The sequence below is a fragment of the Salmo trutta genome, chromosome 3 (assembly GCF_901001165.1).
Source record: "Salmo trutta chromosome 3, fSalTru1.1, whole genome shotgun sequence".
In the NCBI taxonomy this organism is placed as follows: Eukaryota; Metazoa; Chordata; class Actinopteri; order Salmoniformes; family Salmonidae; genus Salmo; species Salmo trutta.
In genome coordinates this window covers 19999591-20025771 of record NC_042959.1, presented here as the reverse complement: position 1 = coordinate 20025771, position 26181 = coordinate 19999591, and the positions used below count along the sequence as shown (strand labels likewise).

Below are 26181 nucleotides of genomic sequence, written 5' to 3'. Positions count from 1 at the left end.
CAAAGGTTAGTGCTTTATTTAGCTGTGTTTTGGGTTTATGTGACATATATGCTTGCTTGGAAAATGGCTGTGTGATTATTTGTGGCTATGTACTCTCCTAACATAATCTAATGTTTTGCTTTCGCTGTAAAGCCTTTTTGAAATCGGACGTGGTTAGATTAACGAGAGTCTTGTCTTTAAAATGGTGTAAAATAGTCATATGTTTGAAAAATTGAAATGATTGCATTTTTGAGGTTTTGTATTTCGCGCCACACTCTTCCACTGGCTGTTGAATAGAGTGGGACGGTGACGTGCCACCTAGCCCATAGAGGTTTTAAGAAGCACGGTTTGGCGGGTCATGTTTCGGAGGTAGTATGACTCGACCTACGCCTCTCCTGAGCCCGTTGGGGAGTTGCAGCGATGAGACAAGATCACAATTGGATATGACGAAATTGGGGAGAAAAAGGGAGCTAAAAAATTAAATTTCAATAAATGGATAATAAGATGACAGTTGGAGCAGTATTGTAGGATTTTAGTGCAGCCTTTGATGTTATTGATCATAAATTGTTATTGAAGAAATTCACTTGTTAGAGCTTTACATCACCTGCCATCACATGGTTAGAGAGTTATTTATCCAATAGAACCCAGCAAGTGTCCTTCAATGGAAGCTTCTCTAACATTAGATATGTACAGTGGCAGTTTCCTTGGGCCATTACTCTTCTCTATTTTTACAAATGATTTGCCACTGGTCTTACACAAAGCAAGAATGACTATGTATTCGGATGATTCCACACTCTACATGTCATCATCCAAAGCCAGTGCGCTCAATGAAATTCTAAAAAGGAATTACAGTCAGTATCAAAATGGGTGATTAATAATAAATTGGTCTTAAACATTCTCTAAGACCTTAACCTAACCTCTCTTAACCTTAACAACTGGAGTTGTGCATAATGGGTGTGACCATTGAGCAAGTTGAGGAAGCTAAACTCCTAGGTATAACTTTGGATGGTCAATTATCACGGTCAAGTCATATTGACAAAGTTGTGGTGAAGATGGGGAGGGGTATGTCTGTCATAAAAATATGCTCTGTGTTTTTAAAACAAAAATCAACTGTACTAGTTGTTCAGGCTCTGATCTTGTTCCATCTTGATTACTGTCCGGTAATATGGTCAAGTGTAGCAAAGAAAGACCTAGCAAAGCTGCAGCTGGCTCAAAACAGAGCAGCAGGCCTTGCCCTTAGCTGCACATACAGAACTAACATTAATGACATGCATGCCAGTCTTGGTTGAGGGTTGACCAGAGATGAACTGCTTCTCTTCTAATTTTCATAAAAAATATTACTGTAATAAAAATTCCAGATTGTCTGCATAATCAAAAAACATTCATCTCAGACACCAATACATACCCCACAAGACATGCCACCAGGGGTCTCTTCACAGTCCCCAAGTCCAAAACAAATTCACAGCAATGCACAGCCATGATCGCATGGAACTCCCTTCCATCTCCAATTACTTAAGCAAACAGATTAAAATTACCTTTAAAAAAAGATTAAACATATCATGGAATGGCGGGGACTGTGAGGACACACACACACACACACACACACACACACACATACACACACACACACACACACACAAACACTTTTGTTGTTGTAGTATTGTTTGTATATCATTGTATTTTACATTTGTGTGACTGTCATGGACTGTCCCTGTCTATGTTTTGTTACTTGTCATGTTTTATGTTTTTTTGTGGATCCCAGGAAGAATAACTGTTACTTCTGCACAAGCTAATGGGGATCCAAATAAACAAATAAGTATATCACCACAACTAGCCGAGGGGATCAACATCCATCTCAAGAGAGAGAAAAAACAACATATTATGTTTGATGTTGAAATGCAACTATGTCCAATCTGCACCAGATGCTCTTCTGTGAAAATTATAACATTTTTATTATTACTTGAAGAAAATGTCATGTTGTTGGCACCAGAGAGCCTCCATCCTCCTCCTCGTCTGTAGCTCTTTGCAGATTTAGCGCTGGCTAATTCCCATATCCGGGCTGTCATCTGGCTCCTGAGAGACAGGCATGCCGTTTCCTCACACACGGACCCTAATGAATTAAGAGTGGGCGAATCTCAGCCGCGTTCATCCTGTCAGAATGAGGAGAACTCAAGGAAGTAGTAAGAGGATCTCCTTCCAGAGAAACATCAGGGATTGTAACATACTCTGTTTCACGGAAACATGTCTCTCTCGGGATATACTGTCCCCGTCCATACAGCCATCTGGGTTCTCAGTACATCGTGCAGACAGGAATAAAGAACTCTCCGGGAAGAAGAAAGGCGGGGGTGTAGGTTTCATGATTAACTACTCATGGTGTGATTGTGATAACATTCAGAAACTCAAGTCCTTTTGTTCACCAAACCTACAATACCTCACAATCAAATGCTGACCGTATTACCTCCCAAGAGAATTCTATTTGGTTACAGTCACAGCCACGGCCCTCAAAGAACTACACTGGACTTTATGCAAACTGGAAACCACATATCCTGAGGTCGCATTTATTGTATCTGGGGATTTTAAAAAGGTAAAATTTGAAGAAAACACTACCAAAGCTCTAACAACACATTGTTGTACTCATTGGACAATGGCTACTCAACTTTTGAAATGCCTACAAGGCCCTCCCCCGCCTTCCCTTCGGCAAATCTGACCATGACTCCATTTTGCTCCTCCCTTTCTATAGGCAGAAACTCAAACAGGAAGTACCTGTGCTAAGGTCTATTCAATGACGGTCTGACCAATCGGAATCCATGCTTCAAGATTGTTTTGATCACGCAGACTGGGATATGTTCTGGGTAGCCTCTGAGAATAACATCGCCGAATACACATATACGGTTACTGAGTTCATCAGGAAGTGTATAGGTGTTGTACCCACTGTGACTATTAAAACCTACCCGAACCAGAAACCGTGGATAGATGGCAGCATTCGCGCAAAACTGAAAGAGCAAACCACCGCATTTAACCATGGCAAGGTGACTGGGAATATAGCCGAATACAAACAGTGTAGTTATTCCCTCAGCATTCAAACAGGCAAAACGTCAGTACAGAGACAAAGTGGAGTTGCAATTCAACGTTTCAGTCACGAAACGTATGTGGCAGGGTCTACAGCCAATCACGGACTACAAAGGGAAAACCAGCCACGTTGCGGACACGACCTCTTGGTTCCGGACAAGCTAAACACCTTCTTTGCCGGCTTTGAGGCAGTACCACCGACGCAGCCCGTTACCCGTTACCCGTTCTCCATGGCTGATGTGAGTAAGACATTTAAGCGTGTTAACCCTCATAAGGCTGCCGGCCCAGACAGCATCCCTAGCTGCGTTCTCAGAGCATGTGCAGACCAGCTGGCAGGAGAGTTTACGGGCATATTCAATCCATACCTATCCCAGTCTGCTGGGACCACTTGTTTCAAGATGTCCACCATTGTTTCTGTACCCAAAAAAGCAAAGGTAACTGAACTAAATGACTATTGCCCCGTAGCACTCACTTCTGTCATCATGAAGTGCTTTGAGAGGCAAGTTAAGGATCAAATCACCTCTACCTTACCTGACACCCTAGACCCACTTCAATTTGATTATCGCACCAATAGATCCACAGACGATGCAATCGCCATCACACTGCACACTGCCTATCCCATTTGGACAAGAGGAATACCTATGTAAGAATACTGTTCATTGACTATAGCTCAGCATTCAAAACCATAGTACCCTCCAGGCTCATCATTAAGCTCGGGGCCCTGGGTCAGAACCCTGCCCTATGCAACTGGGTCCAGGACTTCATGACGGGCTGCCCCCAGGTCATCAAGGTAGGAAACAACACCTCCATTTCGCTGATCCTCAACACAGGGGCCCCACAAGGGTGCATGCTCAGCCCCCTCCTGTATTCCCTGTTCACCCAAGACTGCGTGGCCACGAACGCCTCCAACTCAATCATCAAGTTTGCAGACAACACAACAGTAGTAGGCCTAATTACCAACAATGACGAGACAGCCTACAGGAGGAGTTGAGGGTCCTGGGAGAGTGGTGCCAGGAAAATAACCTCTCACTCAACGTCAACAAAACAAAGGAGCTGATCGTGGACTTTAGGAAACAGCAAAGGGAGCGCGCCCCTATCCACATCGACGGGACCGCAGTGGAGATGGTTGAAAGCTTCAAGTAACTCTGCGTGCACATCACTGACACACATAGACAGTGTGATGAAGAAGCCGCAACAACTTTTACAGATGCACAATTGAGAGCATCCTGTAAGGCTGTATCCCACCTGGTATGGCAACTGCACCACCCGCAACCACAGGGCTCTCCAGAGGGTGGTGCGATCTGCCCAACGCATCACCGGGGGCAAACTACCTGCCCTCCAGGACACCTACAGCACCCGATGTCACAGGAAGGCCAAAAAGATCATCAAGGACTTCAACCACTCGAGCCACGGCCTGTTCACCCCGCTATCATTTCAGAAGGCGAGATCAGTACAGGTGCATCAAAGCTGGGACCGAGACACTGAAAAACAGCTTCTATCTCAAGGCCATCAGACTGTTAACTAGCCATCACTAGCTGGCTTCCACCCAGTTACACAACCCTGCACCTCAAAGGCTGCTGCCCTATATACATAGACTTGGAATCACTGGCCACTTTAATAATGGAAAACTAGTCACTTTAATAATGTTTACATAGTGCTTTTCTCATCTCAAATGTATATACTGTATTCTATTCTAGTGTATTTTAGTCAATGCCACTCTGACATTGCTCAATCTAATATTTATATATTTCTTATTTCCATTCTATTACTTTTAGATTTGTGTGTATTGTTGTGAATTGTTTTTAGATACTACTGCACTGTTAGATACTACTGAACTGTTGGAGCTAGGAACACAAGCATTTCGCAAAACACCCCCAAAAACATCTGCTAAATATGTGTATGTGACCAATAAAATCTGATTTGATTTGAGTGGAACTCATCAGGGCAGGGCGCTGTGTGGCTCCTTCTCACTTCGCATACCCGCGTAATGAAACAGGGTATATGGGATCCCTTGTGTCTGGGTTAATCTAAACAAGTAATATGAGATCATCTCATTCTCCATTAAAAGCTGTTTTTGTGCCAGTGAGGAGTAAAGGCAAGGAACTAAACAGAGATGGCAGTCTTATTTTAACAACTCCTCCCCACCGGGCTAACCTCTCAACCCAGCACAACCAATCACTACAGCCCTCTGAACCTCTCAACCCAGCACAACCAATCACCACAGCCCTCCTAACCTCTCAACCCAGCACAACCAATCACTACAGCCCTCTGAACCTCTCAACCCAGCACAACCAATCACCACAGCCCTCCTAACCTCTCAACCCAGCACAACCAATCACTACAGCCCTCCTAACCTCTCAACCCAGCACAACCAATCACCACAGCCCTCCGAACCTCTCAACCCAGCACAACCAATCACCACAGCCCTCCTAACCTCTCAACCCAGCACAACCAATCACTACAGCCCTCCTAACCTCTCAACCCAGCACAACCAATCACTACAGCCCTCCGAACCTCTCAACCCAGCACAACCAATCACCACAGCCCTCCTAACCTCTCAACCCAGCACAACCAATCACTACAGCCCTCCTAACCTCTCAACCCAGCAAAACCAATCACTACAGCCCTCCGAACCTCTCAACCCAGCACAACCAATCACCACAGCCCTCCTAACCTCTCAACCCAGCACAACCAATCACTACTGCCCTCCAAGACATACTGTAACAACCCCTCCCCACCTGGCTAACCTCTCAACCCAGCACAGCCCTTTAGGACATCACATCCAGGCCTCTCTCTGGCTGATGATGGTGCCCCAGAGGTCTGGGGTAGAGAAAGAAGAGAGTAATCTCAACACTGGCCTTGTAGGAGAAGAGGTGGAGGATGAAGGGAGGAGAGGCCAGGCATCCGGAATGACCTCCCCAGCCGGAGGAGCACTTGGCTGGGATCCCGTAATGAAGAGAGCAGGGCCTTGGCACAAGTCCTCCATGGCTCCACAGTGTAATGATGATATGACTAATGATGGCTAGGCTACAAGCGCTAGGAGAGCTATCACGGCTAGCGCTATCACTTACTTGCATGAAAAGGGCAGATAATTCATTTTCGAGCACACATACTCACACGAAAACAAGGCCGGGCAGAGAGGAAAAAATAAGCTATTGATTTAGTATTTTCAAAGAAATAATATTGCCGCAAAAAGGAACATAAATAAAAGCCTGAAAACTAGAAGGGGAGAGGAGGGAGAGAGGGAGGGAGGGAGGGAGGAGGAGAATGTACAACAAACATAAAAAGCCATTTCTTGTGTTAATAAGTAAACGCCAATGAATAGTATTCAAAGAAGAAGAAAGGAGGGCAGAGATGTGTTTTCTTCACACCCGCGCTCTACAGTATGAGTTGTGCACGAATGAACCTGTTGAATATGCATAGATTTTTTCCTGATATTGAACCACATAACCAGCACCTAAGCAGCCTACCTCCAGAGTGGCCTGCTGTCTCTGACCATCAAACACACTCCAGCCCCAAATTGTTGAATCTCACCGGGCTCTCCTGCACTTTATCCCTGTGCCATCAATCATTTCCGCAAAGGCATAGAACCTCTGTGTGTGACATCAGCTGCATGAGAACGCACATGAAAAGCAGGGAGACAAAGGGGCAGGGTAAAAGAGATGTAGATGAGTGGTAGAGAGAAAATACTGGACAGTTTATTAGGTACACCACCACGTTAACAAAAATGTATCGCTCCTACAGACAGTGAGTCATTTTAACCGTGTCTTGCTATATAAAGTAGGCAGACAGGCATCAAGGCATTCAGTTACTGTTCCGAGAATGGTGCGACAAACAAAAAACATGCAGTCCTGTGGGTGGATGGGCTATTGCAGCAGACAATTAACATTGCCTGGAACATGACCGTGAGTTCAGTTTACTTGAGTGGACTGCGCAGTCCCCAGACCTCAACCCAATAGAACATGTTTGGGATTAGATGGAACGGGCTGTTCCAAGCACGAATGTACCGCCGTCCAATCTGCAGCAACTGCGTGATGCCACTGCGTCAGCATGGACCAACATCCCTGTTGAATGTTTCCGACACATCGTAGAATTCCCCGAATAATTCAGGCTGTTCTTGAGACAAAGGGTGGTCTGACCCGGTACTAGATGAGTGTACCTAATAAACTGGACCCGATATGAGATGGGTGTACCTAATAAACTGATAAAATAGATCCATACAGTGCATTCGGAAAGTATTCAGACCCCTTCCCTTTCTCCACATTTTGTTACGTTACAGCCTTATTCTAAAATTGATCAAATATATTTTTTCCTCACCAATCTGCACACAATACCACATAATGACAAAGCGATAACAGGTTTTTAGAAATGTTTGCAAAAGTATTTAAAAATATATAGAAATGAAATACCAGAGGCATTCAGACCCTTTGCTATAAGACTCGAAATTGAGCTCAGGTGCATCCTGTTTCTAGGGATCATCCTTGAGATGTTTTTACAACTTGATTGGAGTCCACCTGTGGTAAATTCAATTGACTGGACATGATTTGGAAAGGCACACACTTATCTATATAAGGTCCCACAGTTGACAGTGCATGTCAGAGAAAAAACCAAGCCATGAGGTCGAAGGAATTTTCCGTAGAACTTCGCGACAGGATTGTGTCGAAGCACAGATCTGGGGAAGGGTACCAAAACATTTCTGCAGCATTGAAGGTCCCCAGGAACACAGTGGCCTCCATCATTTTCAAATGGAAGAAGTTTGGAAGACTCTTTCTAGAGCTGGCCGGCTGGCCAAACTGAGTAATCGGGGGAGAACGGCCTTGGTCAGGGAGGTGACCAAGAACCCGATGGTCACTCTGACAGAGCTCTAGAGAGCTCAGGCCCTCAGATTAAGGCAAAGTTTCACCTTCCAACAGGACAACGACCCTAAGCACACAGCCAAGACAACGCAGGAGTGGCTTCGGGACAAGTCTCTGAATGTCCCTGAATGGCCGAGCCAGAGCCTGGACTTGAACCCGATCTAACATTTCTGAAGAGACCTGAAAATACCTGTGCAGCGACGCTCCCCATCCAACCCGATAGAGCTTGAGAGGATCTTCAGAGAAGAATGGGAGAAATTCCCCAAATACAGGTGTGCCAAGCTTGTAGTGTCACATCCAAGAAGACTCGAGGCTGTAATCACTGCCAAAGGTGCTTCAACAAAGTATTGAGTAAAGGGTCTGAATACTTATGTAAATGTGATAGTTTTTAATTTTTAATACATTTGCAAACATTTCTAAAAACCTGTTTTTGCTTTGTCATTACGGGGTATTGTGTCTAGATTGATGAGAGAAAAAAATACAATTGAATCCATTTTAGGATAAGGCTGCAATGTAACAAAATGTGGCAAATGTTAAGGGGTCTGAATACTTTCCAAATGCACTGTATGCAGCGGGAGGGAGGTATGAATGAATAAAAAGGGATAAAGAGATCCATATGCAAAGAACGTGGTGAGAGAGGGAAAGAGTGAGATGGATGAATAGAAAGAGATCCATATATAGACAACGTGGTGAGAGAGGGAAAGAGTGAGATGGATGAATGTAAAGAGATAGAGACAGAAAACGTGAGACTGATAAAAAGACGGTTTCTATGATTCACTGATACAGGGCCAGCGCTGCCTGATGGAAAATAGAAATGCACTCCGGATTAAAAAACTAAACTAAATAAGTGAAGGCAAGAAACCCACTGACGACCAAGTGGCTGCAGCTAATTTGATAGGGATCCACTCTGACAGAAAATCCACTTTTAATGAAGGGCCATGTGCCGGGAGAAATTAGCCATTACCCCCGCGGTGCTGATATTAAAAGTTTTATAAATGACAGTGGTGTTGGCGGTGATCGCGGAGGACGGGCAGAGTCGGGGGAGCCTGCCAGGGCGTTTAACTGTACGCCAGGCAGATACTGAAGGGAGCCTGGCCTGGGCCTGAATTCCTTCTCTCCTTCCATCAGTCAACAAGCCGTCGGAGGAGTTAAAAAGCCCCAGTGTCTGCTCGTTGCTCACTGGACAGGAAGTGGGCGACCGACAGCACCGAGCCGGCGTGTGACAAGTGCGGCAGAACAAACCTGTTGTGACGCGACGGCTCCCTCTTTCGCCACCCGTGATCAGATACAGCGGGACAAGGGACCATATGGGATGGCAGAGCTTGCTCATCCAATCACGAGGCATATGGGGCTTGTGGTAGTGGGAGGGGGGAGAAGGGGGAGGACTCTCGAGGTTTCCAGTGTGTCATAGGAAATGACAGATTAAGCGAGGAAGAAGAGAGGAGAACCAGTGCAGTCAGCAGGAGTGTGGCTAATCTACTAGAATCTTGCGAATGTACAGAGAATGGAGTGGGGGACATGTTCTGACATGCCCTTTGACCGAGCCCAGCAACAAGACCAGCTCATTGGTGACTAAGACCTCCGGATACTACTGCAAAACCAAAGAAGGGAATTCTCCCATCTTAAAATGTGCAGCTTTTTGTTTGCACTCCCCCCCAAAAAATGTATTCACTTGGGGGAAAAAAAGCTAACCTCTGACTCTGTAGCCTTCCAAATGACACATTAAAAGGGAGGCAAAAAACACATTAAAACAAATTATTAAATAAAGGCTTGCGTGGTGCATTAAAAAAGTGGTGATAATCACAGCTGTCTTTCCAGAGACTCGTTTAAATGCAGATTAGGGCTAAGCTTACAGAGGTGAAGGGCCTGGCGAATCGAAGCCAATAGCACACGGCGCCCCGGAATGGAAATAGACATAATCTCACCAAAGCCAGATTTTTGGGAGGAGAAAATAATGTGTCGACTCGGCTGCCAAGAGGCACTATAAACGCTTAATAAGGTACCCGAAGAACGTTGCACTTCATTGAAAGCAGAACCGATTAGCTTAAAGTGACAATCAGCAGTTTAAACAATAACAAAGTGCTTCCCTGCCACTGTTTCGCTAAAAAGCTGAGGAATGGAGCTGGAGAAATGGAACCACTCTCAAATTATTGGACAGAGCTATGGATGCAAAGACTGGCCATCCATGATAGTTTTTAACCATGTTTTGAGGCTATACAGTGTTAGTTTACATTTACTTTGTTTACAAACATTGAAGTGAAACAAGCTTTACTTTTGGGTTGTGAAAGTTTAACTAAGCTCATGAGGCATTTATAAATTATAATCTTCAAGAATCAGTGGGAACATATCATTCATTTAAAGTCCAAAAATGTATGTAGCTACTGCAGATTGCACCTTTAATTTCACAACACTACACACCACCGCCCCAATAAAAGTGTTGATGCTTGACGGCTAGAAAAGGAAATGTTATCCACTTTGTTACTTGCCCCCACCTTTCCAACTTATTCAATTTTTGCTTGTCAGATACTCATCGACATGGGGCTAATTTAGGATTCGATTGCAGGTGTTTTTTAATCAAGCGTATCAGGCTCCTAAGTAGTCATTTGGGACAATGGAGAGGCAGTTGGAACTGACTGTTATCTCTACGATTCCAGTACACGTTTCAGTGTGTGTAGGGGAGCATGTGGACAACTTTCAGAACACTATCATCACTTAAATACAGAGATAATAGGACATCTTATTATCCAATAGTATCTGGCCACGACAGAGTAGAGATGTTCAGCCTGCACTGAGAACTAAATGACACCTTTATCGTGGTCAGCAGACTTACTGATTTTCTTATTTGAAGGCTGTTAAAAGAGAGGACAGGAGTAGATGGAAAGTACGTATTTCATGGATGTCATTCAACTCAGAAATTAAACGGGAGACATCTTGAGCATTCCAGCCTCAATATCATTGATAAGGCCTTTCAGAATTGAGTTCTTATACAGTATCTGTGAACTCTACGTCAACATGCTAAAAAAACAGCTATCGCCACCGCAAAATGAGGACTTGATGAATCCAGTGGGGAATACAGCGACTAGCATCAGCAACAAAAACACACAAGTGGTTAGCTGGCACATTGTCATCAAGGAGTGTTACTCAAACCCTTTCCTCCTGCTTTCCCTCGCCCCCTTTGCCTCAAGCTTTCCTTTATTCTTAGTTCTTACCTCAAAACTATTCCACTTATCCACCCGCTGTCATAACAGGCAATCTGGGGTCAATTCAACATGGCGCCTTGGCTGTGACAAACACATTTAATTTCAACAGAGAGGAGCATAGAATGACTTGAATAAACACTAGACGGTCACGATGTGTACAGGTAAGACTAGGGTTCAATGAGAGCTCAGATAAGCCAAATATGTGATGGGTACGCACTCAAAAAGCCTACTTCATAATTCAAATTAATGAAGTAAGCTTTATGAAACATCTTTTTGAGTGCCTACCCATCACGTTTAGCTTATCTGAGCCCTCCTTGAACCCTGATCTTAGTGGAAGAAGGTCCCCTATCTGGGGCATTGGTCCGTATTTGATGAGCTTTGGCATTAATGAAAGGACTCGTCCCCATCCAATAAAATTGTCATATTCTGACTCCTGATAATAGATGTTGCCATTCTAAGCCAATAATAGTGTCTATAATGAAATCAGTGGAGCAGAAAAGAGGCACTCTTTCATTTCCTCCTGGTGGGCTGTGTGTTTTGTACATCCCATTATTCATCAGGTCCACTGCTGATAACAGGAACATTTGCATCTGAATCAGAAATGCTTTATGACCTCCCCCTACACACGCCTCTCTTCTCCCCTTAATGCAAATGATTTGACCCAAAAAAGGGAAAGTGTTACATTCAATTACTCAGGACAAACTTAGTCGTGACTCGGGGCTAGGAATGTGTGTCCATGGGTAGCATCGTGAGGTGAGAGGCCATTCACTATCCTCAGGTAAGGTTGATATCTGGCTATCTAGCTCGTACTTCTGGACAACAACAATGGCATTGAAATCAACAGTTAGCATTGAAAGGTAAAAATCTACCTAGCATTGTTGAGGCTTTAGGGAAGAACTGCAGCTGGAGGTAGCTAAGGGGAGGTAACTATGGGAAGAACTGTAGAGCAGATATTCCCAAACTGGGGTATGGGCAATGCCATCAAGGGTACGCCAAATACAAATGTGATTCACATTTTTTTTAAATAATAATTTACTTTTTATTTTATTTTTTCTTCATATTGTCACATCCTGACCAGTATAAGGGTTATTTGTTATTGTAGTTTGGTCAGGATGTGTTAGAGGATGTGGTAGAGGGTATTTTGTTTATGTGGTTTATGTTCTTTCTGGTTTGTGGTATTTCTATGTGTAGGTTAATGGGGGGTTGGACTCTCAATTGGAGGCAGGTGCTTTCTCGTTGCCTTTGATTGAGAGTCCTATATATGGGTAATTGTTTGGTGTAGTGTTGTGGGAGATTGTTTCTTGTTTTGCCTGTGTGAGCATGACAAGACTGTTTTGTTGTTCGTGAGTTCTTCATTTTTGTTATTTTGGTGTTCTCTTTATTTTTAAATAAATACAAGATGAGCATCCACATTCCTGCTGCGTTTTGGTCCTCCATTCCCAACGACAGCCGTTACACATATTTTCAAACAGTCCATTTCAATTTTCCAACAGTGTTTTTTTTCTCAGCTGAGTAGCCTCGTTTCACTGTCAAAAATAAAATGAAACCATCTAGTGTTCAGCGAAATAACAACACAATGTCAAATACAGGTAACCTAGTCAAATAATTAACATCCAATCACATTAACCGTTACTCTCTCGTGGGAATTCCACTAACGGTCCGTATGTAGCCAAACGTAGCTGCTGCTCACTCTGTTTGCTCAAAAATTGATAAATGGTTAAAAAAAGTAAGGCCTGCGTCCGTAGAGACACATACCAGCTCTACTGGTAGTACTGCTACTACTAGGAATGTGTGTCCATGGACACCCATGGACACACCCATGGACACACATTCCTAGTCCAGTACTGCTACTACTAGCAGTACTACACCTGCACCTGTCGATGACACAACTTGTTCTGCTTCCACGAGTACATCCAATGCTTGCATCAGTAATTCTGCATTTGTTCCTAGCCCAGCTACCCTGGACACTCGAAGTTGTGAATCTGATGCAGCCAAGAGCTACTGCCTCCTTACACGGGAAAGTACCGAACAACAGACTGGGACGTTGGACCATCAAAGAGGCGCAAATATGATGAGAACTACATTGATTTGCGGTTCACTCATATTGGGAGTAGTGCCTTTCCTCAGCCACAGTGTGTTATATGTGCAAAAGTACTATCTCACAACTCGATGAAACCTTCACTCTTGCGCAGAGATTTAGAAACAAACCTTGCCAATTAGAAAAATAAGCTACAGGAGTTTTTGAGCGAGAATTAAGACAAATCTCGAGTAGTAAGATATGTATAAAAGCAACAGATACCATTAATAAGAAGGGGCTAGAAGCATCTTATACGTATGATGAGCTATTGAGAGGCTAGGACAGGCAAGCCCCCCATACTATTGTGGAGGACTTAATTCTTCCTGCTGCCACGGATATGGCTGGGACAATGCTGGGGGAAAAGGCCAAAAAAACTATACAGATAATTCCTCCATCAAACAACACTCTTTCACGACGCATCAGTGACATAGCAAGATATGTTTTGAAACAATTATTGCTTCTCATACAGGCCAGTGAATTCTATGCGTTACAACTGGATGAGTCAACAGACGTGGCGGGCCTGGCACAGCTCCTGGTATATATCTGTTACGTTTATGGGGGGTCAATTAAGCAAGACATCCTCTTCTGCAAACCACTGGAAACCAGGACAAGAGGAGAGGATATTTTTTAAGTACTGGACAGCTTTGTGACATCAAATGGACTTTGGTGGTCAAGAGGTGTTGGTATCTGTACTGATGGTGCAACAGCCATGACAGTGAGACATAGTGGAGTGTTCCCAACGCCACTTGGGTACACTGCAGCAACCATCGAGAGGCTCTTGCTGCCAAGCTTTAAAGACGTTTTGGACACTACAGTGAAAATGGTTAACTTTGTTAAAGCAAGGCCACTGAACTCTCGTGTATTTTTTGCATTATGCAATGCTATGGGCAGCGACCATGTAATGCTTTTACAACATACAGAAGTGCGATGGTTCACAAGGGGCAACGTTTTGACATGTTTTTTTTTAAATTGAGAGACGAGCTTAAAGTTTTCTTTACTGACCATCATTTTAACTTGTCTGACCTCTTGCATGATGATGAGTTTCTCACACGACTGGCCTATCTGGGTGATGTTTTTTCTCGCCTGAATGATCTGAATTTAGGATTACAGGGACTATCCTCAACTATATTCAATGTGCGGGACAAATATGATTTTTTTGTGTGCAAATTAACTCAAGCTTACGGACAATGTAAAATGCATCAAAGCTGGGACCGAGAGACTGAAAAACAGCTTCTATCTCAAGGCCATCAGACTGTTAAACAGCCATCACTAACATTGAATGGCTGCTGCCAACATACTGACTCATCTCTAGCCACTTTAATAATAAAAAATTGGATGTAATAAATGTATCACTAGCCACTTTAAACAATGCCACTTTATATAACGTCTACATACCCTACATTACTCATCTCATATGTATATACTGTACTCTATACCATCTACTGCATCTTGCCTATGCAGTTCGGCCATTGCTCATCCATATATTTATATGTACATATTCTTATTCATTCCTTTACACTTGTGTGTATAAGGTAGTTGTTGTGAAATTGTTAGATTACTTGTTAGATATTACTCCATGGTCGGAACTAGAAGCACAAGCGTTTCGCTACACTCGCATTAACATCTGCTAACCATGTGTATGTGACAAATAAAATTGGATTTGAAATGTGATATATCGAAGCACCTAAGTGAGCTGGATGCGCAATTACGCAGGTACTTTCCTGAAACGGACGACAGAAACAACTGGATTCGTTATCCCTTTCATGCCCTGCCTCCAGTCCACTTACCGATATCTGAACAAGAGAGCCTCATAGAAATTGCAATAAGCGGTTTTGTTAAAATTGAATTTAATCAGAAGCCACTGACAAATTTCTGGATAGGGCTGCGCTCAGAGTATCCTGCTTTGGCAAATAACGTTGTTAAGACAATGATGCCCTTTGCAACCACGTACCTACGTAAGAGTGAATTCTCGGCCCTATCACTTGCATGAAAACTAAATACAGGCACAGACTGTGTGTGGGAAATGATTTAAGACTGAGACTCTCTCCAATACAACCCAACATTGCAGAGGTATGTGTATCCTTTCAAGCACACCCTTCTCATTAACCTGTGGTGAGTTATTCACAATTTCTGATGAACAAATAAGGTTTTATATATAAGATGGCTAAATAAAGAGCAAAATGATTGATTATTATTATATTACTATTTGTGCCCTGGTCCTACAAGAGCTCTTTGTCACTTCCCACGAGCCGGGTTGTTTATTTATTTTATTTTTACCTTTATTTAACTAGTTAAGAACAAATTCTTATTTTCAATGACGGCCGGGCCTTGTTCAGGGGCAGAACGATAGATTTTTACCTTGTCAGCTCGGGGATTCAGCTAGGTTACTAGTCCAACGCTCTAACCACTAGGCTACCTGCCGCCCTGTGACAAAACTCACACTCATTGTTATGTTTAATAAATGTATCGTATAGTGTGTGTGGCAGGCTTACAATGATGGCAAAACAACATTTGAGTGTGTGCTGACCCTGGTGTTAGAGGGGGTACGCAGCTGGAGGTTGAATGTTTGAAGTGGTATGGGACTAAAAACATTTTGGGAACAACTGCTGTACAGGATCAACAGTTAGCATAAAAATCTAAAATCATGCTAGCATTGCAGTATTCCAGGCCAGATAACTACAACAAGCATATATGCTGCTGCTCATATTTCCTGACCTGCCTTAGTTGTGTGAAAAAGAAAACGACTTCTGAGGAAACGGTGAATAAACTCTGCCTTACCCACGCATTTTCCACAGTACAAAACCCTTTCCATCTTTGCAGGAACAGAACATCCTGTGTAATATTTCTGATCAATCATGGGAGGGAGATTGTGCTGACACAAAATAATAAACAACATGCTATCAAGAGAAAGGGAGAGTGTGTGTGAGAGAGAGAGATACAGATTATATATATATATATATATATAGAGGGAGAGACAGATATCGAGAGAGAGTTATAGAGAGAGAGAGAGAGAGAGATACACAGTATATATAGAGAGACAGGCACAATCTGTTGAAGAATAAAAACGTGCAGTAGCATTGCCACCCGGGCTTGTACGCGCTACAGCACACACTATACAGTGGCAGAGTATGCCATCACATAATCTTCTTACATCCAAGACAAGGCTGAATGTAATCTTCAGCACAGCTAACGGCAAGAGTTGTGTGTGTAGGGGCCTGGTTTCATAACTGAACTTGTAAACCCCATCACACACACACACACACACACACACACACACACACACACACACACACGCACGCACACGCACGCACACGCACGCACACACACGCACACACACGCACACACACACACGCACACACACGCACACACACGCACACACACATTTCCCAGTCCAGTGCCAGAGGGCAAATGGGTAGAGAGTGGGGGATTGGGGTCTTTGTGCACTCTGAGTCCTGGCCATTAAATAAGCTTGGTACTGCAGAGGTGAACAGCATTGACAATGATGTATGGAGGGAGATTGGCTGCGGGGCTGTTATGTAGCACCTGGCTCTGGTGTGGACAGCAGAGCAGCAGCCCCCCTGCCTGCCGGCTACCATACAAATTCAGACCAGGTTTAGTACCTCGACTCTAATTCAGACCAATTCAATTTGGTCCAGGACAAATGTCAGCTGATTAAAATGGAGGTACTGGACAGAGGGGTTGAATAAATGTGCGGCCTCCTACTTCAAGGCTGGACATGTTATTGAGCAGTGGTGAGTCCGTGAGTGGCTAGGTGATCTAGCTTTTAATGCTGCTCTCTCCCTCTCCCTATTGCAGCCATAACCTTTCTGCTTCACCTGATGCATTCCCTCCCTCCCTCCCTCCCTCCCTCCGGCATTGAGGCATACTGCTGCTCATGACTGACTCAGATATGCTCTTCTCACATATGCTCGGCTCACTTCTAAAATACGCCACATACATAACCATGCTGTCATGGTATGGTTCTAGCAGTGTGGCCAGCACCGGCTCAGCATTAGACTAACAAAAAGAGAGAGACCATACTAAAACATGTCAGCAATATGACTCTGACTGTAGCTTTAGTTTTTGTTGGAGTGTCTTTTCCACTTGCGGTTGTAGAGACAGTGTGTCAAGGAGGCACACATGGCGGTGGGGGTATCGGGACCACGGCTGCGTCTGTTGGGCGACCGCAGAATAATGTCATATCACCGAACGGTGGAAAGAACAACTGAATTATGAAAGAGGGAGGTTAATTATGAATGGAGGGATGGGGGGAAACAGGGCCTGAGACACACGGTTGGTCGCCTTCCATGACTAAAGAGCCAGCTACTGTACAAAGCTAGCGCACCACTCCTCAGTATGTAACGAGCTGGAAAGCTGGTCCTAATTAGCTAGTCTGCATGGCCAATGCCGCTAATGTGATCTGTCTCTGTTGTGTGTGAATCTTAACATATTCAACCTGATTTCTCTGTATGTCAACTGTCACTGGTTTGATTGTGCTCTCCTTAACATGAGTTGACAAGGAAATGTTGTGCTCACGTTGACAATAAAGCAACAAAATTATTAAAAAGATGGGAAAAAACGATGATCACAACACCCCTTATGGGTAGAATGTGGAATTGACAGCCAAGATTGACATTAAAGGCATTAATCAAACAAGAAAATAAGGCCTTCATGCTTGGTACTGTCAAAATTAAGCTTTAGAAGTAAAATATTAGCCTACAACTTTTCATTGCATTCTGTCTTTTTTCCCCCCAGTTAACCTTCAAAACCCTTGATGGGCAGTTCTCTTTCCCCAAATCTCAATTCATTGTTAAAAAAAACACCTCTCTCCTCTTCCCAACCCCACAAAGTAATATTTGTTATCCACCTGACCTTAATAAATTGAGTTTCTGCATGTATCTGGCCCACTGATTCCATTTTCCCCCTATCCAAAAAGGCAGAACGAACGGAGGTCTGCAGATCCAAAAAATTGTAATGCACTGTCAACAAACAAAAAAAATAACATTCCACCGAAAAGAGCCAAAGAGGCTTAGCCGTGATCTAGAGAACAGGGACTGAGGGTTGGCGTGGGGTGGGGGCTAAGGGTTGGTGGTTGAGGTGGGGGCTGAGGGGTGGGTTAAGGTGGGTGCTGAGGGGAGGTTGAGGTGGGGGCTGAAAGGGGGTTGAGGATGGGGCAACGGGGGGGTTGAGGTGGAAGCTGAGGGGAGGTTGAGGTGGTGGGGATGAGGATGGTGCTAAGGGTTGGTGGTTGAGGTGGGGGCTGGAGGGGGTTGAGGTGGGGGCTGGAGGGGGGTGAGGTGGTTGCTGAGGGGAGGTTGAGGTGGGGGTTGAGGATGGGGCTAAGGGTTGGCGGTTGAGGTGGGCGCTGAAGGGGGTTGAGGTGGGGCTAATGGTGGGGGTTGGGAGGACATTGGGACCAGATCTGGAAAAAAAGAGGGGTGATCCTCCCTTTGCATTCTCTCGCATGGGAAACTATTGGGGTCTCTTGGAAAATAAGGGTCTCTGGACTAGATGCCACGGCCCAGTGCTTTGTGTGAGGGACGGGATTGAAGACAGCTAGCTACTGTGGAGCTAGCAGCTGTGATGAAGAGGTCATGTGCACAACTTTTATAGAGTCTTTCTCTCTTTCTCTCTACCCAAAACACCAGTCTCTTTCTGTCAAACTACCAACCCACCCACCCAAACACAGAACACTCCACCCACAACCTAGTGTCCAATCAGCCCACATTCACTCCGAGGAGCTACTCCACCAAGCAGAGCAAAACAAGATAATTCTGAGCTTTATAAGGGTTACCCATACAGTACCATTTGACCTCCGAAACAATGAGTGTATGATACATTCCCAAACAATGGAATTCGTAGAAAAATAAAGGACAACTGGACATGGAAGTACTCTATTTCTCTTTATCAGTTAACTCATACTCAGATCTGTCTAGCACACAAGATCACAATGACCACTCGTGTGGAGAAGAGAACAATTCCGTTGGTGAATGTTTTGCAAATGGTGGAATCATATATCAACAGTTGGCATTGAGGACATCTAAAGATTATTCTGGGAAAAAAAAATTGTTCACTAACTACAATGTTAAACATCAACATATTCTAGAGAAGTTGCATTTGTTCTCCTGGAGTGGCCCCTCTCTAATCACACCTTGAGGAACTCAATGGATCTAGCTAGTGATTGGTTCTGGGTCTGAGGACATGGGAGGCATTGTCACTCCCAGCGATGGCTCAATGGAGCTGGGCTAATCTCGGGCAGAGGCCTGTCTGATGGGCTCCTACTATAGTGAGAGTGGGCCCTGGGACATGCACTAGGACGCATTCACAAGCCCTCTGAAACATTCAAAGCCTTTCCTTCTAAAGGGCCAAACTTTTGTTCCCCTCACAAAGGGCCAACCAGAGGTACTCCGATAGATCGGAGGGCCGTTCAAAATCGGATTATTTCCACCGAAATCACCCTTTCTCCATCTGCCAGTTAACTATGTGCCCTCCATTGTCTCCGACCTGAACATGATGGAGACTGGATGTTTATTGCTACATTTATTCCAGAAGCAAAGAAAATAGTTTTTTTCCATCCCTTCCTTATATTTTATTTGAAAAAGAAATCTGGGCCACATGCCCCAGAGGAACGCAAAGTATTTTAATTCATTCCCACCTTTTCTCTCTGGCGGCCATCTCGGGATCCACTATTCATGCCCACAAGTGATTTGTTTGGGCTGGACCATCAAAGCAATTATTATAGCAGCCTGCTTATGAGGGGAATATGACTGACAACAGTGTGATGGAGGGCACTTGGCTTCAATTTCTTAGATCTGAAAGCCTTTTTCATTGGCCACTGCACAAATAGCAAAACGTAAACAAACCGGTCATATTAAAATAAAAACGATTGTACTATAGCTAAGACATTTGCAAATGTTTCTATTTTCAATGTAACCTATCTTCAATAACATCCTCGCCTTAGCAGCAGAGTGATTGAGTGGCACTCCTAAATGGGTTGTGCCAGAAAATGAATCCCTGTGCTGTAACTGAATATGGGGGGGGGGGGGGGGGGGGGGGGGGGGGGGGCACGGGATGGGTTATATATGTGTAGTAATTAATGTAATGGACATGAGGAGGAGCAGAGGCCTTGGATGCCTTCGGTCGTAATGAGAGCGTCTTATATTACGGACCATAATGCACAGGGTTGCTTACGCAGCGTATAGGTGTCCTGTCAGGCCATTACCGGCCTATAGGAACACAGCGCACCACAAAACAGGATACTCCGTAAATGGATAACGCGGGCCGATAAAGTACCGAACGGCGACGCTGCCTGCCTCCGCCATTCTACCTCGTGTGATTGAGAGCAAGAATTCCGCCTAGAGTGACAAAGGATTAGTGTGAGGGATGGATGGAAGGATAGATAGGTGGATGGAAGGATGGATGGATGGATGGAGAAGATGGACAGAGAGAATGTGAGAAAAAGAAACAAAAGAAAAGCAGAGAGTACAGTGTCGAGAAGAGGAGGAGGGTAAAAAGGAAGGTTGATAAAGAAGGAGGAAATGAGGTACGGGGGGATGACAAGAAAGAGAGCGATAGCACGTCAGATCATAAGTCTCCTGGCATTGTTTTACTCTGATGTCATCTCTGTAGAATTTCCGTGTCCCAAATGGAACCCTATTTCTGTTATAGTGGACTACTTTTGCTCTGGTCAGACCTAGTGCATTATAAAGAGGAATAGGGTACAATTTGTGATGCATCCAGTGTCGAGGCCCCTCGCCTCCCATCTAATCTCTATCCTTCTCTATTCTCTCCCATTGACTTATTCCCCTCGTCAATTATTCAGCCTTTATAAGCAGCCACCATCTATTCTGTTCGCAACAGATCCAGTAAAAAGATGAATAACAGGCTCCGTCAGCCTTATGGGCTGTCATAAAACTTACAACAGGCAAAAGAAAATCCATCGCTTACAGTCTTGCTTACCGACCACTGTAAACATATTAATGAAAAGATGCCCTGTAAATATATTAATGAAAAAATATCGACTGAAAGAAGACAGAAGAGTCAAAGCCAGGAGTTTTACAACACTCTGTATCCATGAGGGATTTTTACATGCTTTTACGCTAATCAAAATGTATGCTGGCTTGGCAGAGTGTGTATAACCACAGCACAGTATGGAGCTATACCTGTGTCTGGAGATCTGGGGGTATGCATCACGAGTCTCAGAGTAGGAGTGCTGATCTAGGATCAGTTTGTCCTTTCAGATCATAATGAATAGAATTATATGGAAAATGAAGACCTGATCCTAGATCAGCACTCTTACTTTTAGAGGTTTTGTGAATACGGTCATGGGTGAATGTTATATAGCTAGGATGAAGATGACGCTTCTGAGAGTTGATTAAGAGTATATTTCCACAGGGTGACTTTCTCCATGCTGTCCTCATTGTCCTCCAGTATAATCTCCAACCATTCTATTCCCATTGTCCTCCGTATAATCTACAACCATACTGTCCTCCAGTATAATCTACAACCATACTGTCCTCATTGTCCTCCAGTATAATCTACAACCATACTGTACTCATTGTCCTTCAGTATAATCTACAACCATACCGTCGTCATTGTCCTCCAGTATAATCTACAACCATACTGACCTCATTGTCCTCGAGTATAACCTACAAGCATACTGACTTCATTTCCTCCAGTATAATCTATAACCATACAGTCCTCATTGTCCTCCAGTATAATCTACAATCATTCTGTCCTCATGGTCCTCCAGTATAATCTATAACCATACAGTCCTCATTGTCCTCCAGTAGAATCTACAACCATACTGTCCTCCAGTATAATCGGTTGGGACTAGGTGACATACAGTCTGTGTCATTATCAAGACAGCCAGTGGCGGCCAGGCTCCAGGACACACACACGCACAGATGCACACACACACATACGTACGCACACACACTCCTAGTGCCAAAAACCCACCACAGCCCCATCCATATAACAGTAGTCTGCCGCAGGGCAACACTGACCTAACCCACTGGAAAAGAACTGCAGGAGAGGGAGTGCAAAAAAGCTGCTCCCAAGTTGAGGTAATGCAGTGAGTCGCCAGCCTCATCAATGACTTAGTGCTCTCCCCCTCAGGGCACTGAGGTCACTTAGGAAACTCCACTAGCCTGCCCACTGATGAACGCTTCCTGTCCTATACACGCCACACTTACCGCCGGCCCATTGGTTTGTGTTTTAGCCTATCGGACTCACACAGCCACATAGTGGCACCACACTGATGTTTATACTTGTAAATTCTAGAAAATAGTCAAGAAAGACTCCCAATCTGTGTTACTCGGTGTGTTGGATCTCCACCAACAATTAGCCTAATATAGCAGAACCCCCCGAACATTCAGCCATTTTCTCTCTTGATCTCCTGCATATGGAAGGAAAATGTTTGTGTTGATATGGCATGCTGTCTGTTTTTAAACCAAGATATTAGTCATCTGTTAGAAGGGGAGCAACATTGTAATTTATGGAATTCATGAATAGCAATAGCTTTTTTTCAGTTTGCTTGTTGTTATTTTTCCTTCTCAGCATGGGGAGAATTTGAGATTATTGCAAATAAACTCCTAAACCTAGCTGGGGTAGGATTCCGAGATTCAGAATATTACAGAAGCCGGATGCCAATCAACTCCTCGTGAGGATGAGGAGACATGGCGGAAATGAGGGGGAGATTCGAGGAGGGCAGGATTACCCCCTCAGTGTTACACTACATGTCCAAAAGTATGTGGACACCTGCTCGTCAAACATTTCATTACAAAATCAAGGCCATTAATATGGAGTTGGTCCCCTCTTTGCTGCTATAATAGCTTCCACTCTTCTGGGAAGGCTTTCCACTAGATGTTGGGACATTCCTGGGGGGACTCGCTTCCATTCAGACACAAGAGCATTAGTGAGGTCGGGCACTGATGCTGGGTGATTAGGCCTGGCTTGCAGTCGCCGTTCCAAATAATTCCAAAGGTGTTCAATGGGGTTGAGTTCAGGGCTCTGTGCAGGCCAGCCAAGTTCTTCAACACCGATCTCGAACAAACCATTTCTGAATGGACCTCGCTTTGTGTATGGGGGCTTTGTCATGCTGAAACAGGAAAGGGTCTTCCCCAAACCTTTGCCACAAAGTTGAAAGGACAGAGTCGTTTAGAATGTCATTGTATGCTGTAGCGTTAAGATTTCCTTTCACTGGAACTAAGGGGACTAGCCCGAACCATGAAAAACAGGCCCAGACCATTATTCCTCCTCCACCAAACTTTACAGTTGGCACTATGTATTCCGGCAGGTAGCGTTCTACTGGCATCCGCCAAAACCAGATTAGTTTGTCCGACTGCCAGATGGTGAAGCGTAATTCATCACTCCAGAGAATGCGTTTCCACCGCTCGAGAGTCCAATGGCGGCGAGCTTTACACCACTCCAGCTGATGCTTGCACATGGTGATCTTTAACTGATTGTTGGAAACGAACTGACTTGTTGGAAAGGTGGCATCCTATGACAGTGCCACGTTGAATGTCACTGAGCTCTTCATTAAGGCCATTATTCTGCCAATGTTGGTCTATGGAGATTGCATGGCTGTGTGCTCGATTTTGTACACCTGTCAGCAAACGGTGTGGCTGAAAAAGCCGAATCCACTAATTTGAAGGGGTGTCCACATACTTTTTTATATACTGTATATCAACATTTGCTCTGCCACTAACACCTGTGCCAGCATGTGGGTGCTGGCACAGGTGTTATGTGAGGCTTGCTAGCCTAGGGCAGAGGTACTGTAGAGAAAAACAAAAGAATCATGAGAGGTCAAATAACTCGCTAGCTTTAAGCATGTAGCCATCATTCAGACTAGCTAGAATCTCCCTGGGCAGACCTTTGTCTGGAATATTGGCTTTGAAGGCTAACGACCTGAAATGGTCCACTTGTGGGTAATTACGCATGGCCGTTCCCCAGTCTCTCAGAACAGTAAATATGGGAGAATAAACAACCATTAGGGGTTATTGGAGTTGCCCGCTAATTGAATCATCATCACCATCATCATAGAGAGCCATCGGGACAGTCCATGTTAAAACTCCACACAGTCACAGAGGCTTAACGTTAACATCCCCTAGCAATGGACCAAAATATAATGCTTGCAGTTTTAAGACATCATGGCTGTATTGCAGCTGTCTTGCTTGTTCACAGTTCATCTGGTAGTGTGTTAAAAAAAACTCTACAATTACCCAAACCGACGAGCTCTCTCTCTCACACACACAACTCAGAGAGATCTCACGCTGCTCAAATCCCTAAACCCACCCAGCTATAAGTCAGAAGAAAAGAGAGGAAAGAAAGAGAGAGAGAGAGAGAGAGAAAGGAGCCACTAAACCAGTGTGATTAGTGCTAAGTAACTAAATGGGTCATATCAGTTTTCCATTACCAGGAGAGAGGGACTATTTGGACTGCTGTGATCTAAATGGTGAACCTGCTCTCCCTCTGCCTCCTCTGGTAGACGAGGGCTGTTCATTTGAGTGGAAATGTTGCACACTCTTAGGCCCTCTCTCTTCTCCCATTCACTCTGTCATTCGTTCTCCACACAAATGGAAATGCCGTTACATCCTCGAGCCCCATCAATAAATAAACTTGACACAAATAAACAGATAAATAAATAAATGTGCGAGGACTGGCTAATGGGAAACCGTCAGCATTAGTGATGGAGCGATGTCAGGCACAATCATGCCTGGGTGGGTGGAGAGATTCTTCCTGATTGCACACACAATTCCCCTAAGACAGAGACAGGGGCACTCCGCCAGACGAACCGACGCGAGGGCTCTAAGGCAGCCTTCACTCCTGACTTCTTTTTACCCTCCTCGCTGTCTCTCTTTCACTCTGTTTAACTCTGTTTCTGTCTGTCCATCTTTCTCTCCTCCTCCGCTACCCAATGATGCCCCCTCTCTCTCAATCTTCGCCTTGCACCCTAAGCCCACATTACCTCTCTCTGTTTTTTCTTTCTCCCTTTCCGTGTTTTTACTCTCTCCTCCCCTCCTCTCTCTCTTAGTCTCTCCTCCTCTCCATCCCTTCTCTCCCTCTAGCTCTCTCTCTCTTACTCTTTCCTCCTCTCCCCTCCAATCTCCCTGTCTCTTCCGTCTCTCTGTCTAAACAGGAGTGCTGTGACATGAATGTTCCTTCTCTGTGTCTTTGGGTTCGTGCTATTGTCAGGCCTTTGAAAGCCAGTGGTCTGACAGGGCTCAACTCGCACGCAGAAGCACGCACGCACACACATACAATGCAATCCCATCGTGACCTTGAAACACCTCTTAGATGTATTTCATTGCACACTTCCATTGGATTCTTAAAGACTAAATAATAAGACAATTAAAGGCAACACCTCTTAAATAGTGCAAAAATCCCCCTACTCACTGACACATAATTCACATCTGCTTGTAAAAATGATCCATTTAACAGCTGTACATCTGTTTAGCTACTTGGGACAAAATAGATTACGTCAGTCTGTGGATCCACTAGTGGAGCTCTACTGCTGAGTGCCCAGTCTAATGTAGTCCTACCTTTATCTACAACCAATCAAGACATGCTACCATGATGCCATAAGTCAGATATACAGTTAGCCCTATTAGAGCATTCAGATTGAATTCCTAAAGCCAGTACTTACTGACAGCCTGGTCCCAGATCTGTTTGTGCTTTATAGCCAACTCCTGTAGTTGTAGGGCCTTAGGGGTTGGCAAGACAGCACAAACAGATCTGGGACTAGGCTAACTGATTGATTCTGGAGAGTGAACAATCTGTCCAGATTGCCAGTGCTTACTGCACCATGGGGAGCAGACAGGAGTTGTATTCACATTGTCAGGAGCTATTATATCAGAGCAGAGCTTTAAACCACGTGATTCACTTAACTAAATGTAATTACCAGCCATATTGCATCACACCATTCAATATGTCATAATAATCAATAAGCTGAAAGGACAGATGCTTCGTAAACAGAGAAAAATGGGAAATGGTAAAAACA

General features: G+C 44.3%; 1 protein-coding gene and 1 long non-coding RNA gene across 5 annotated transcripts in view; both read right to left on the bottom strand.

Annotated features, from left to right (window-relative positions):
- The window catches only part of diaph2 (diaphanous-related formin 2), a 706015-nt gene that overhangs the window by 25096 nt on the left and 654738 nt on the right, over positions 1-26181 (bottom strand). The window lies entirely within an intron of this gene.
- On the bottom strand, positions 5120-5410 carry LOC115169894 (uncharacterized). The gene is made up of 2 exons (XR_003870935.1): positions 5283-5410; positions 5120-5202 (listed from the first exon to the last, which is right to left on the bottom strand). It is a non-coding gene; the product is annotated as an uncharacterized LOC115169894 (long non-coding RNA).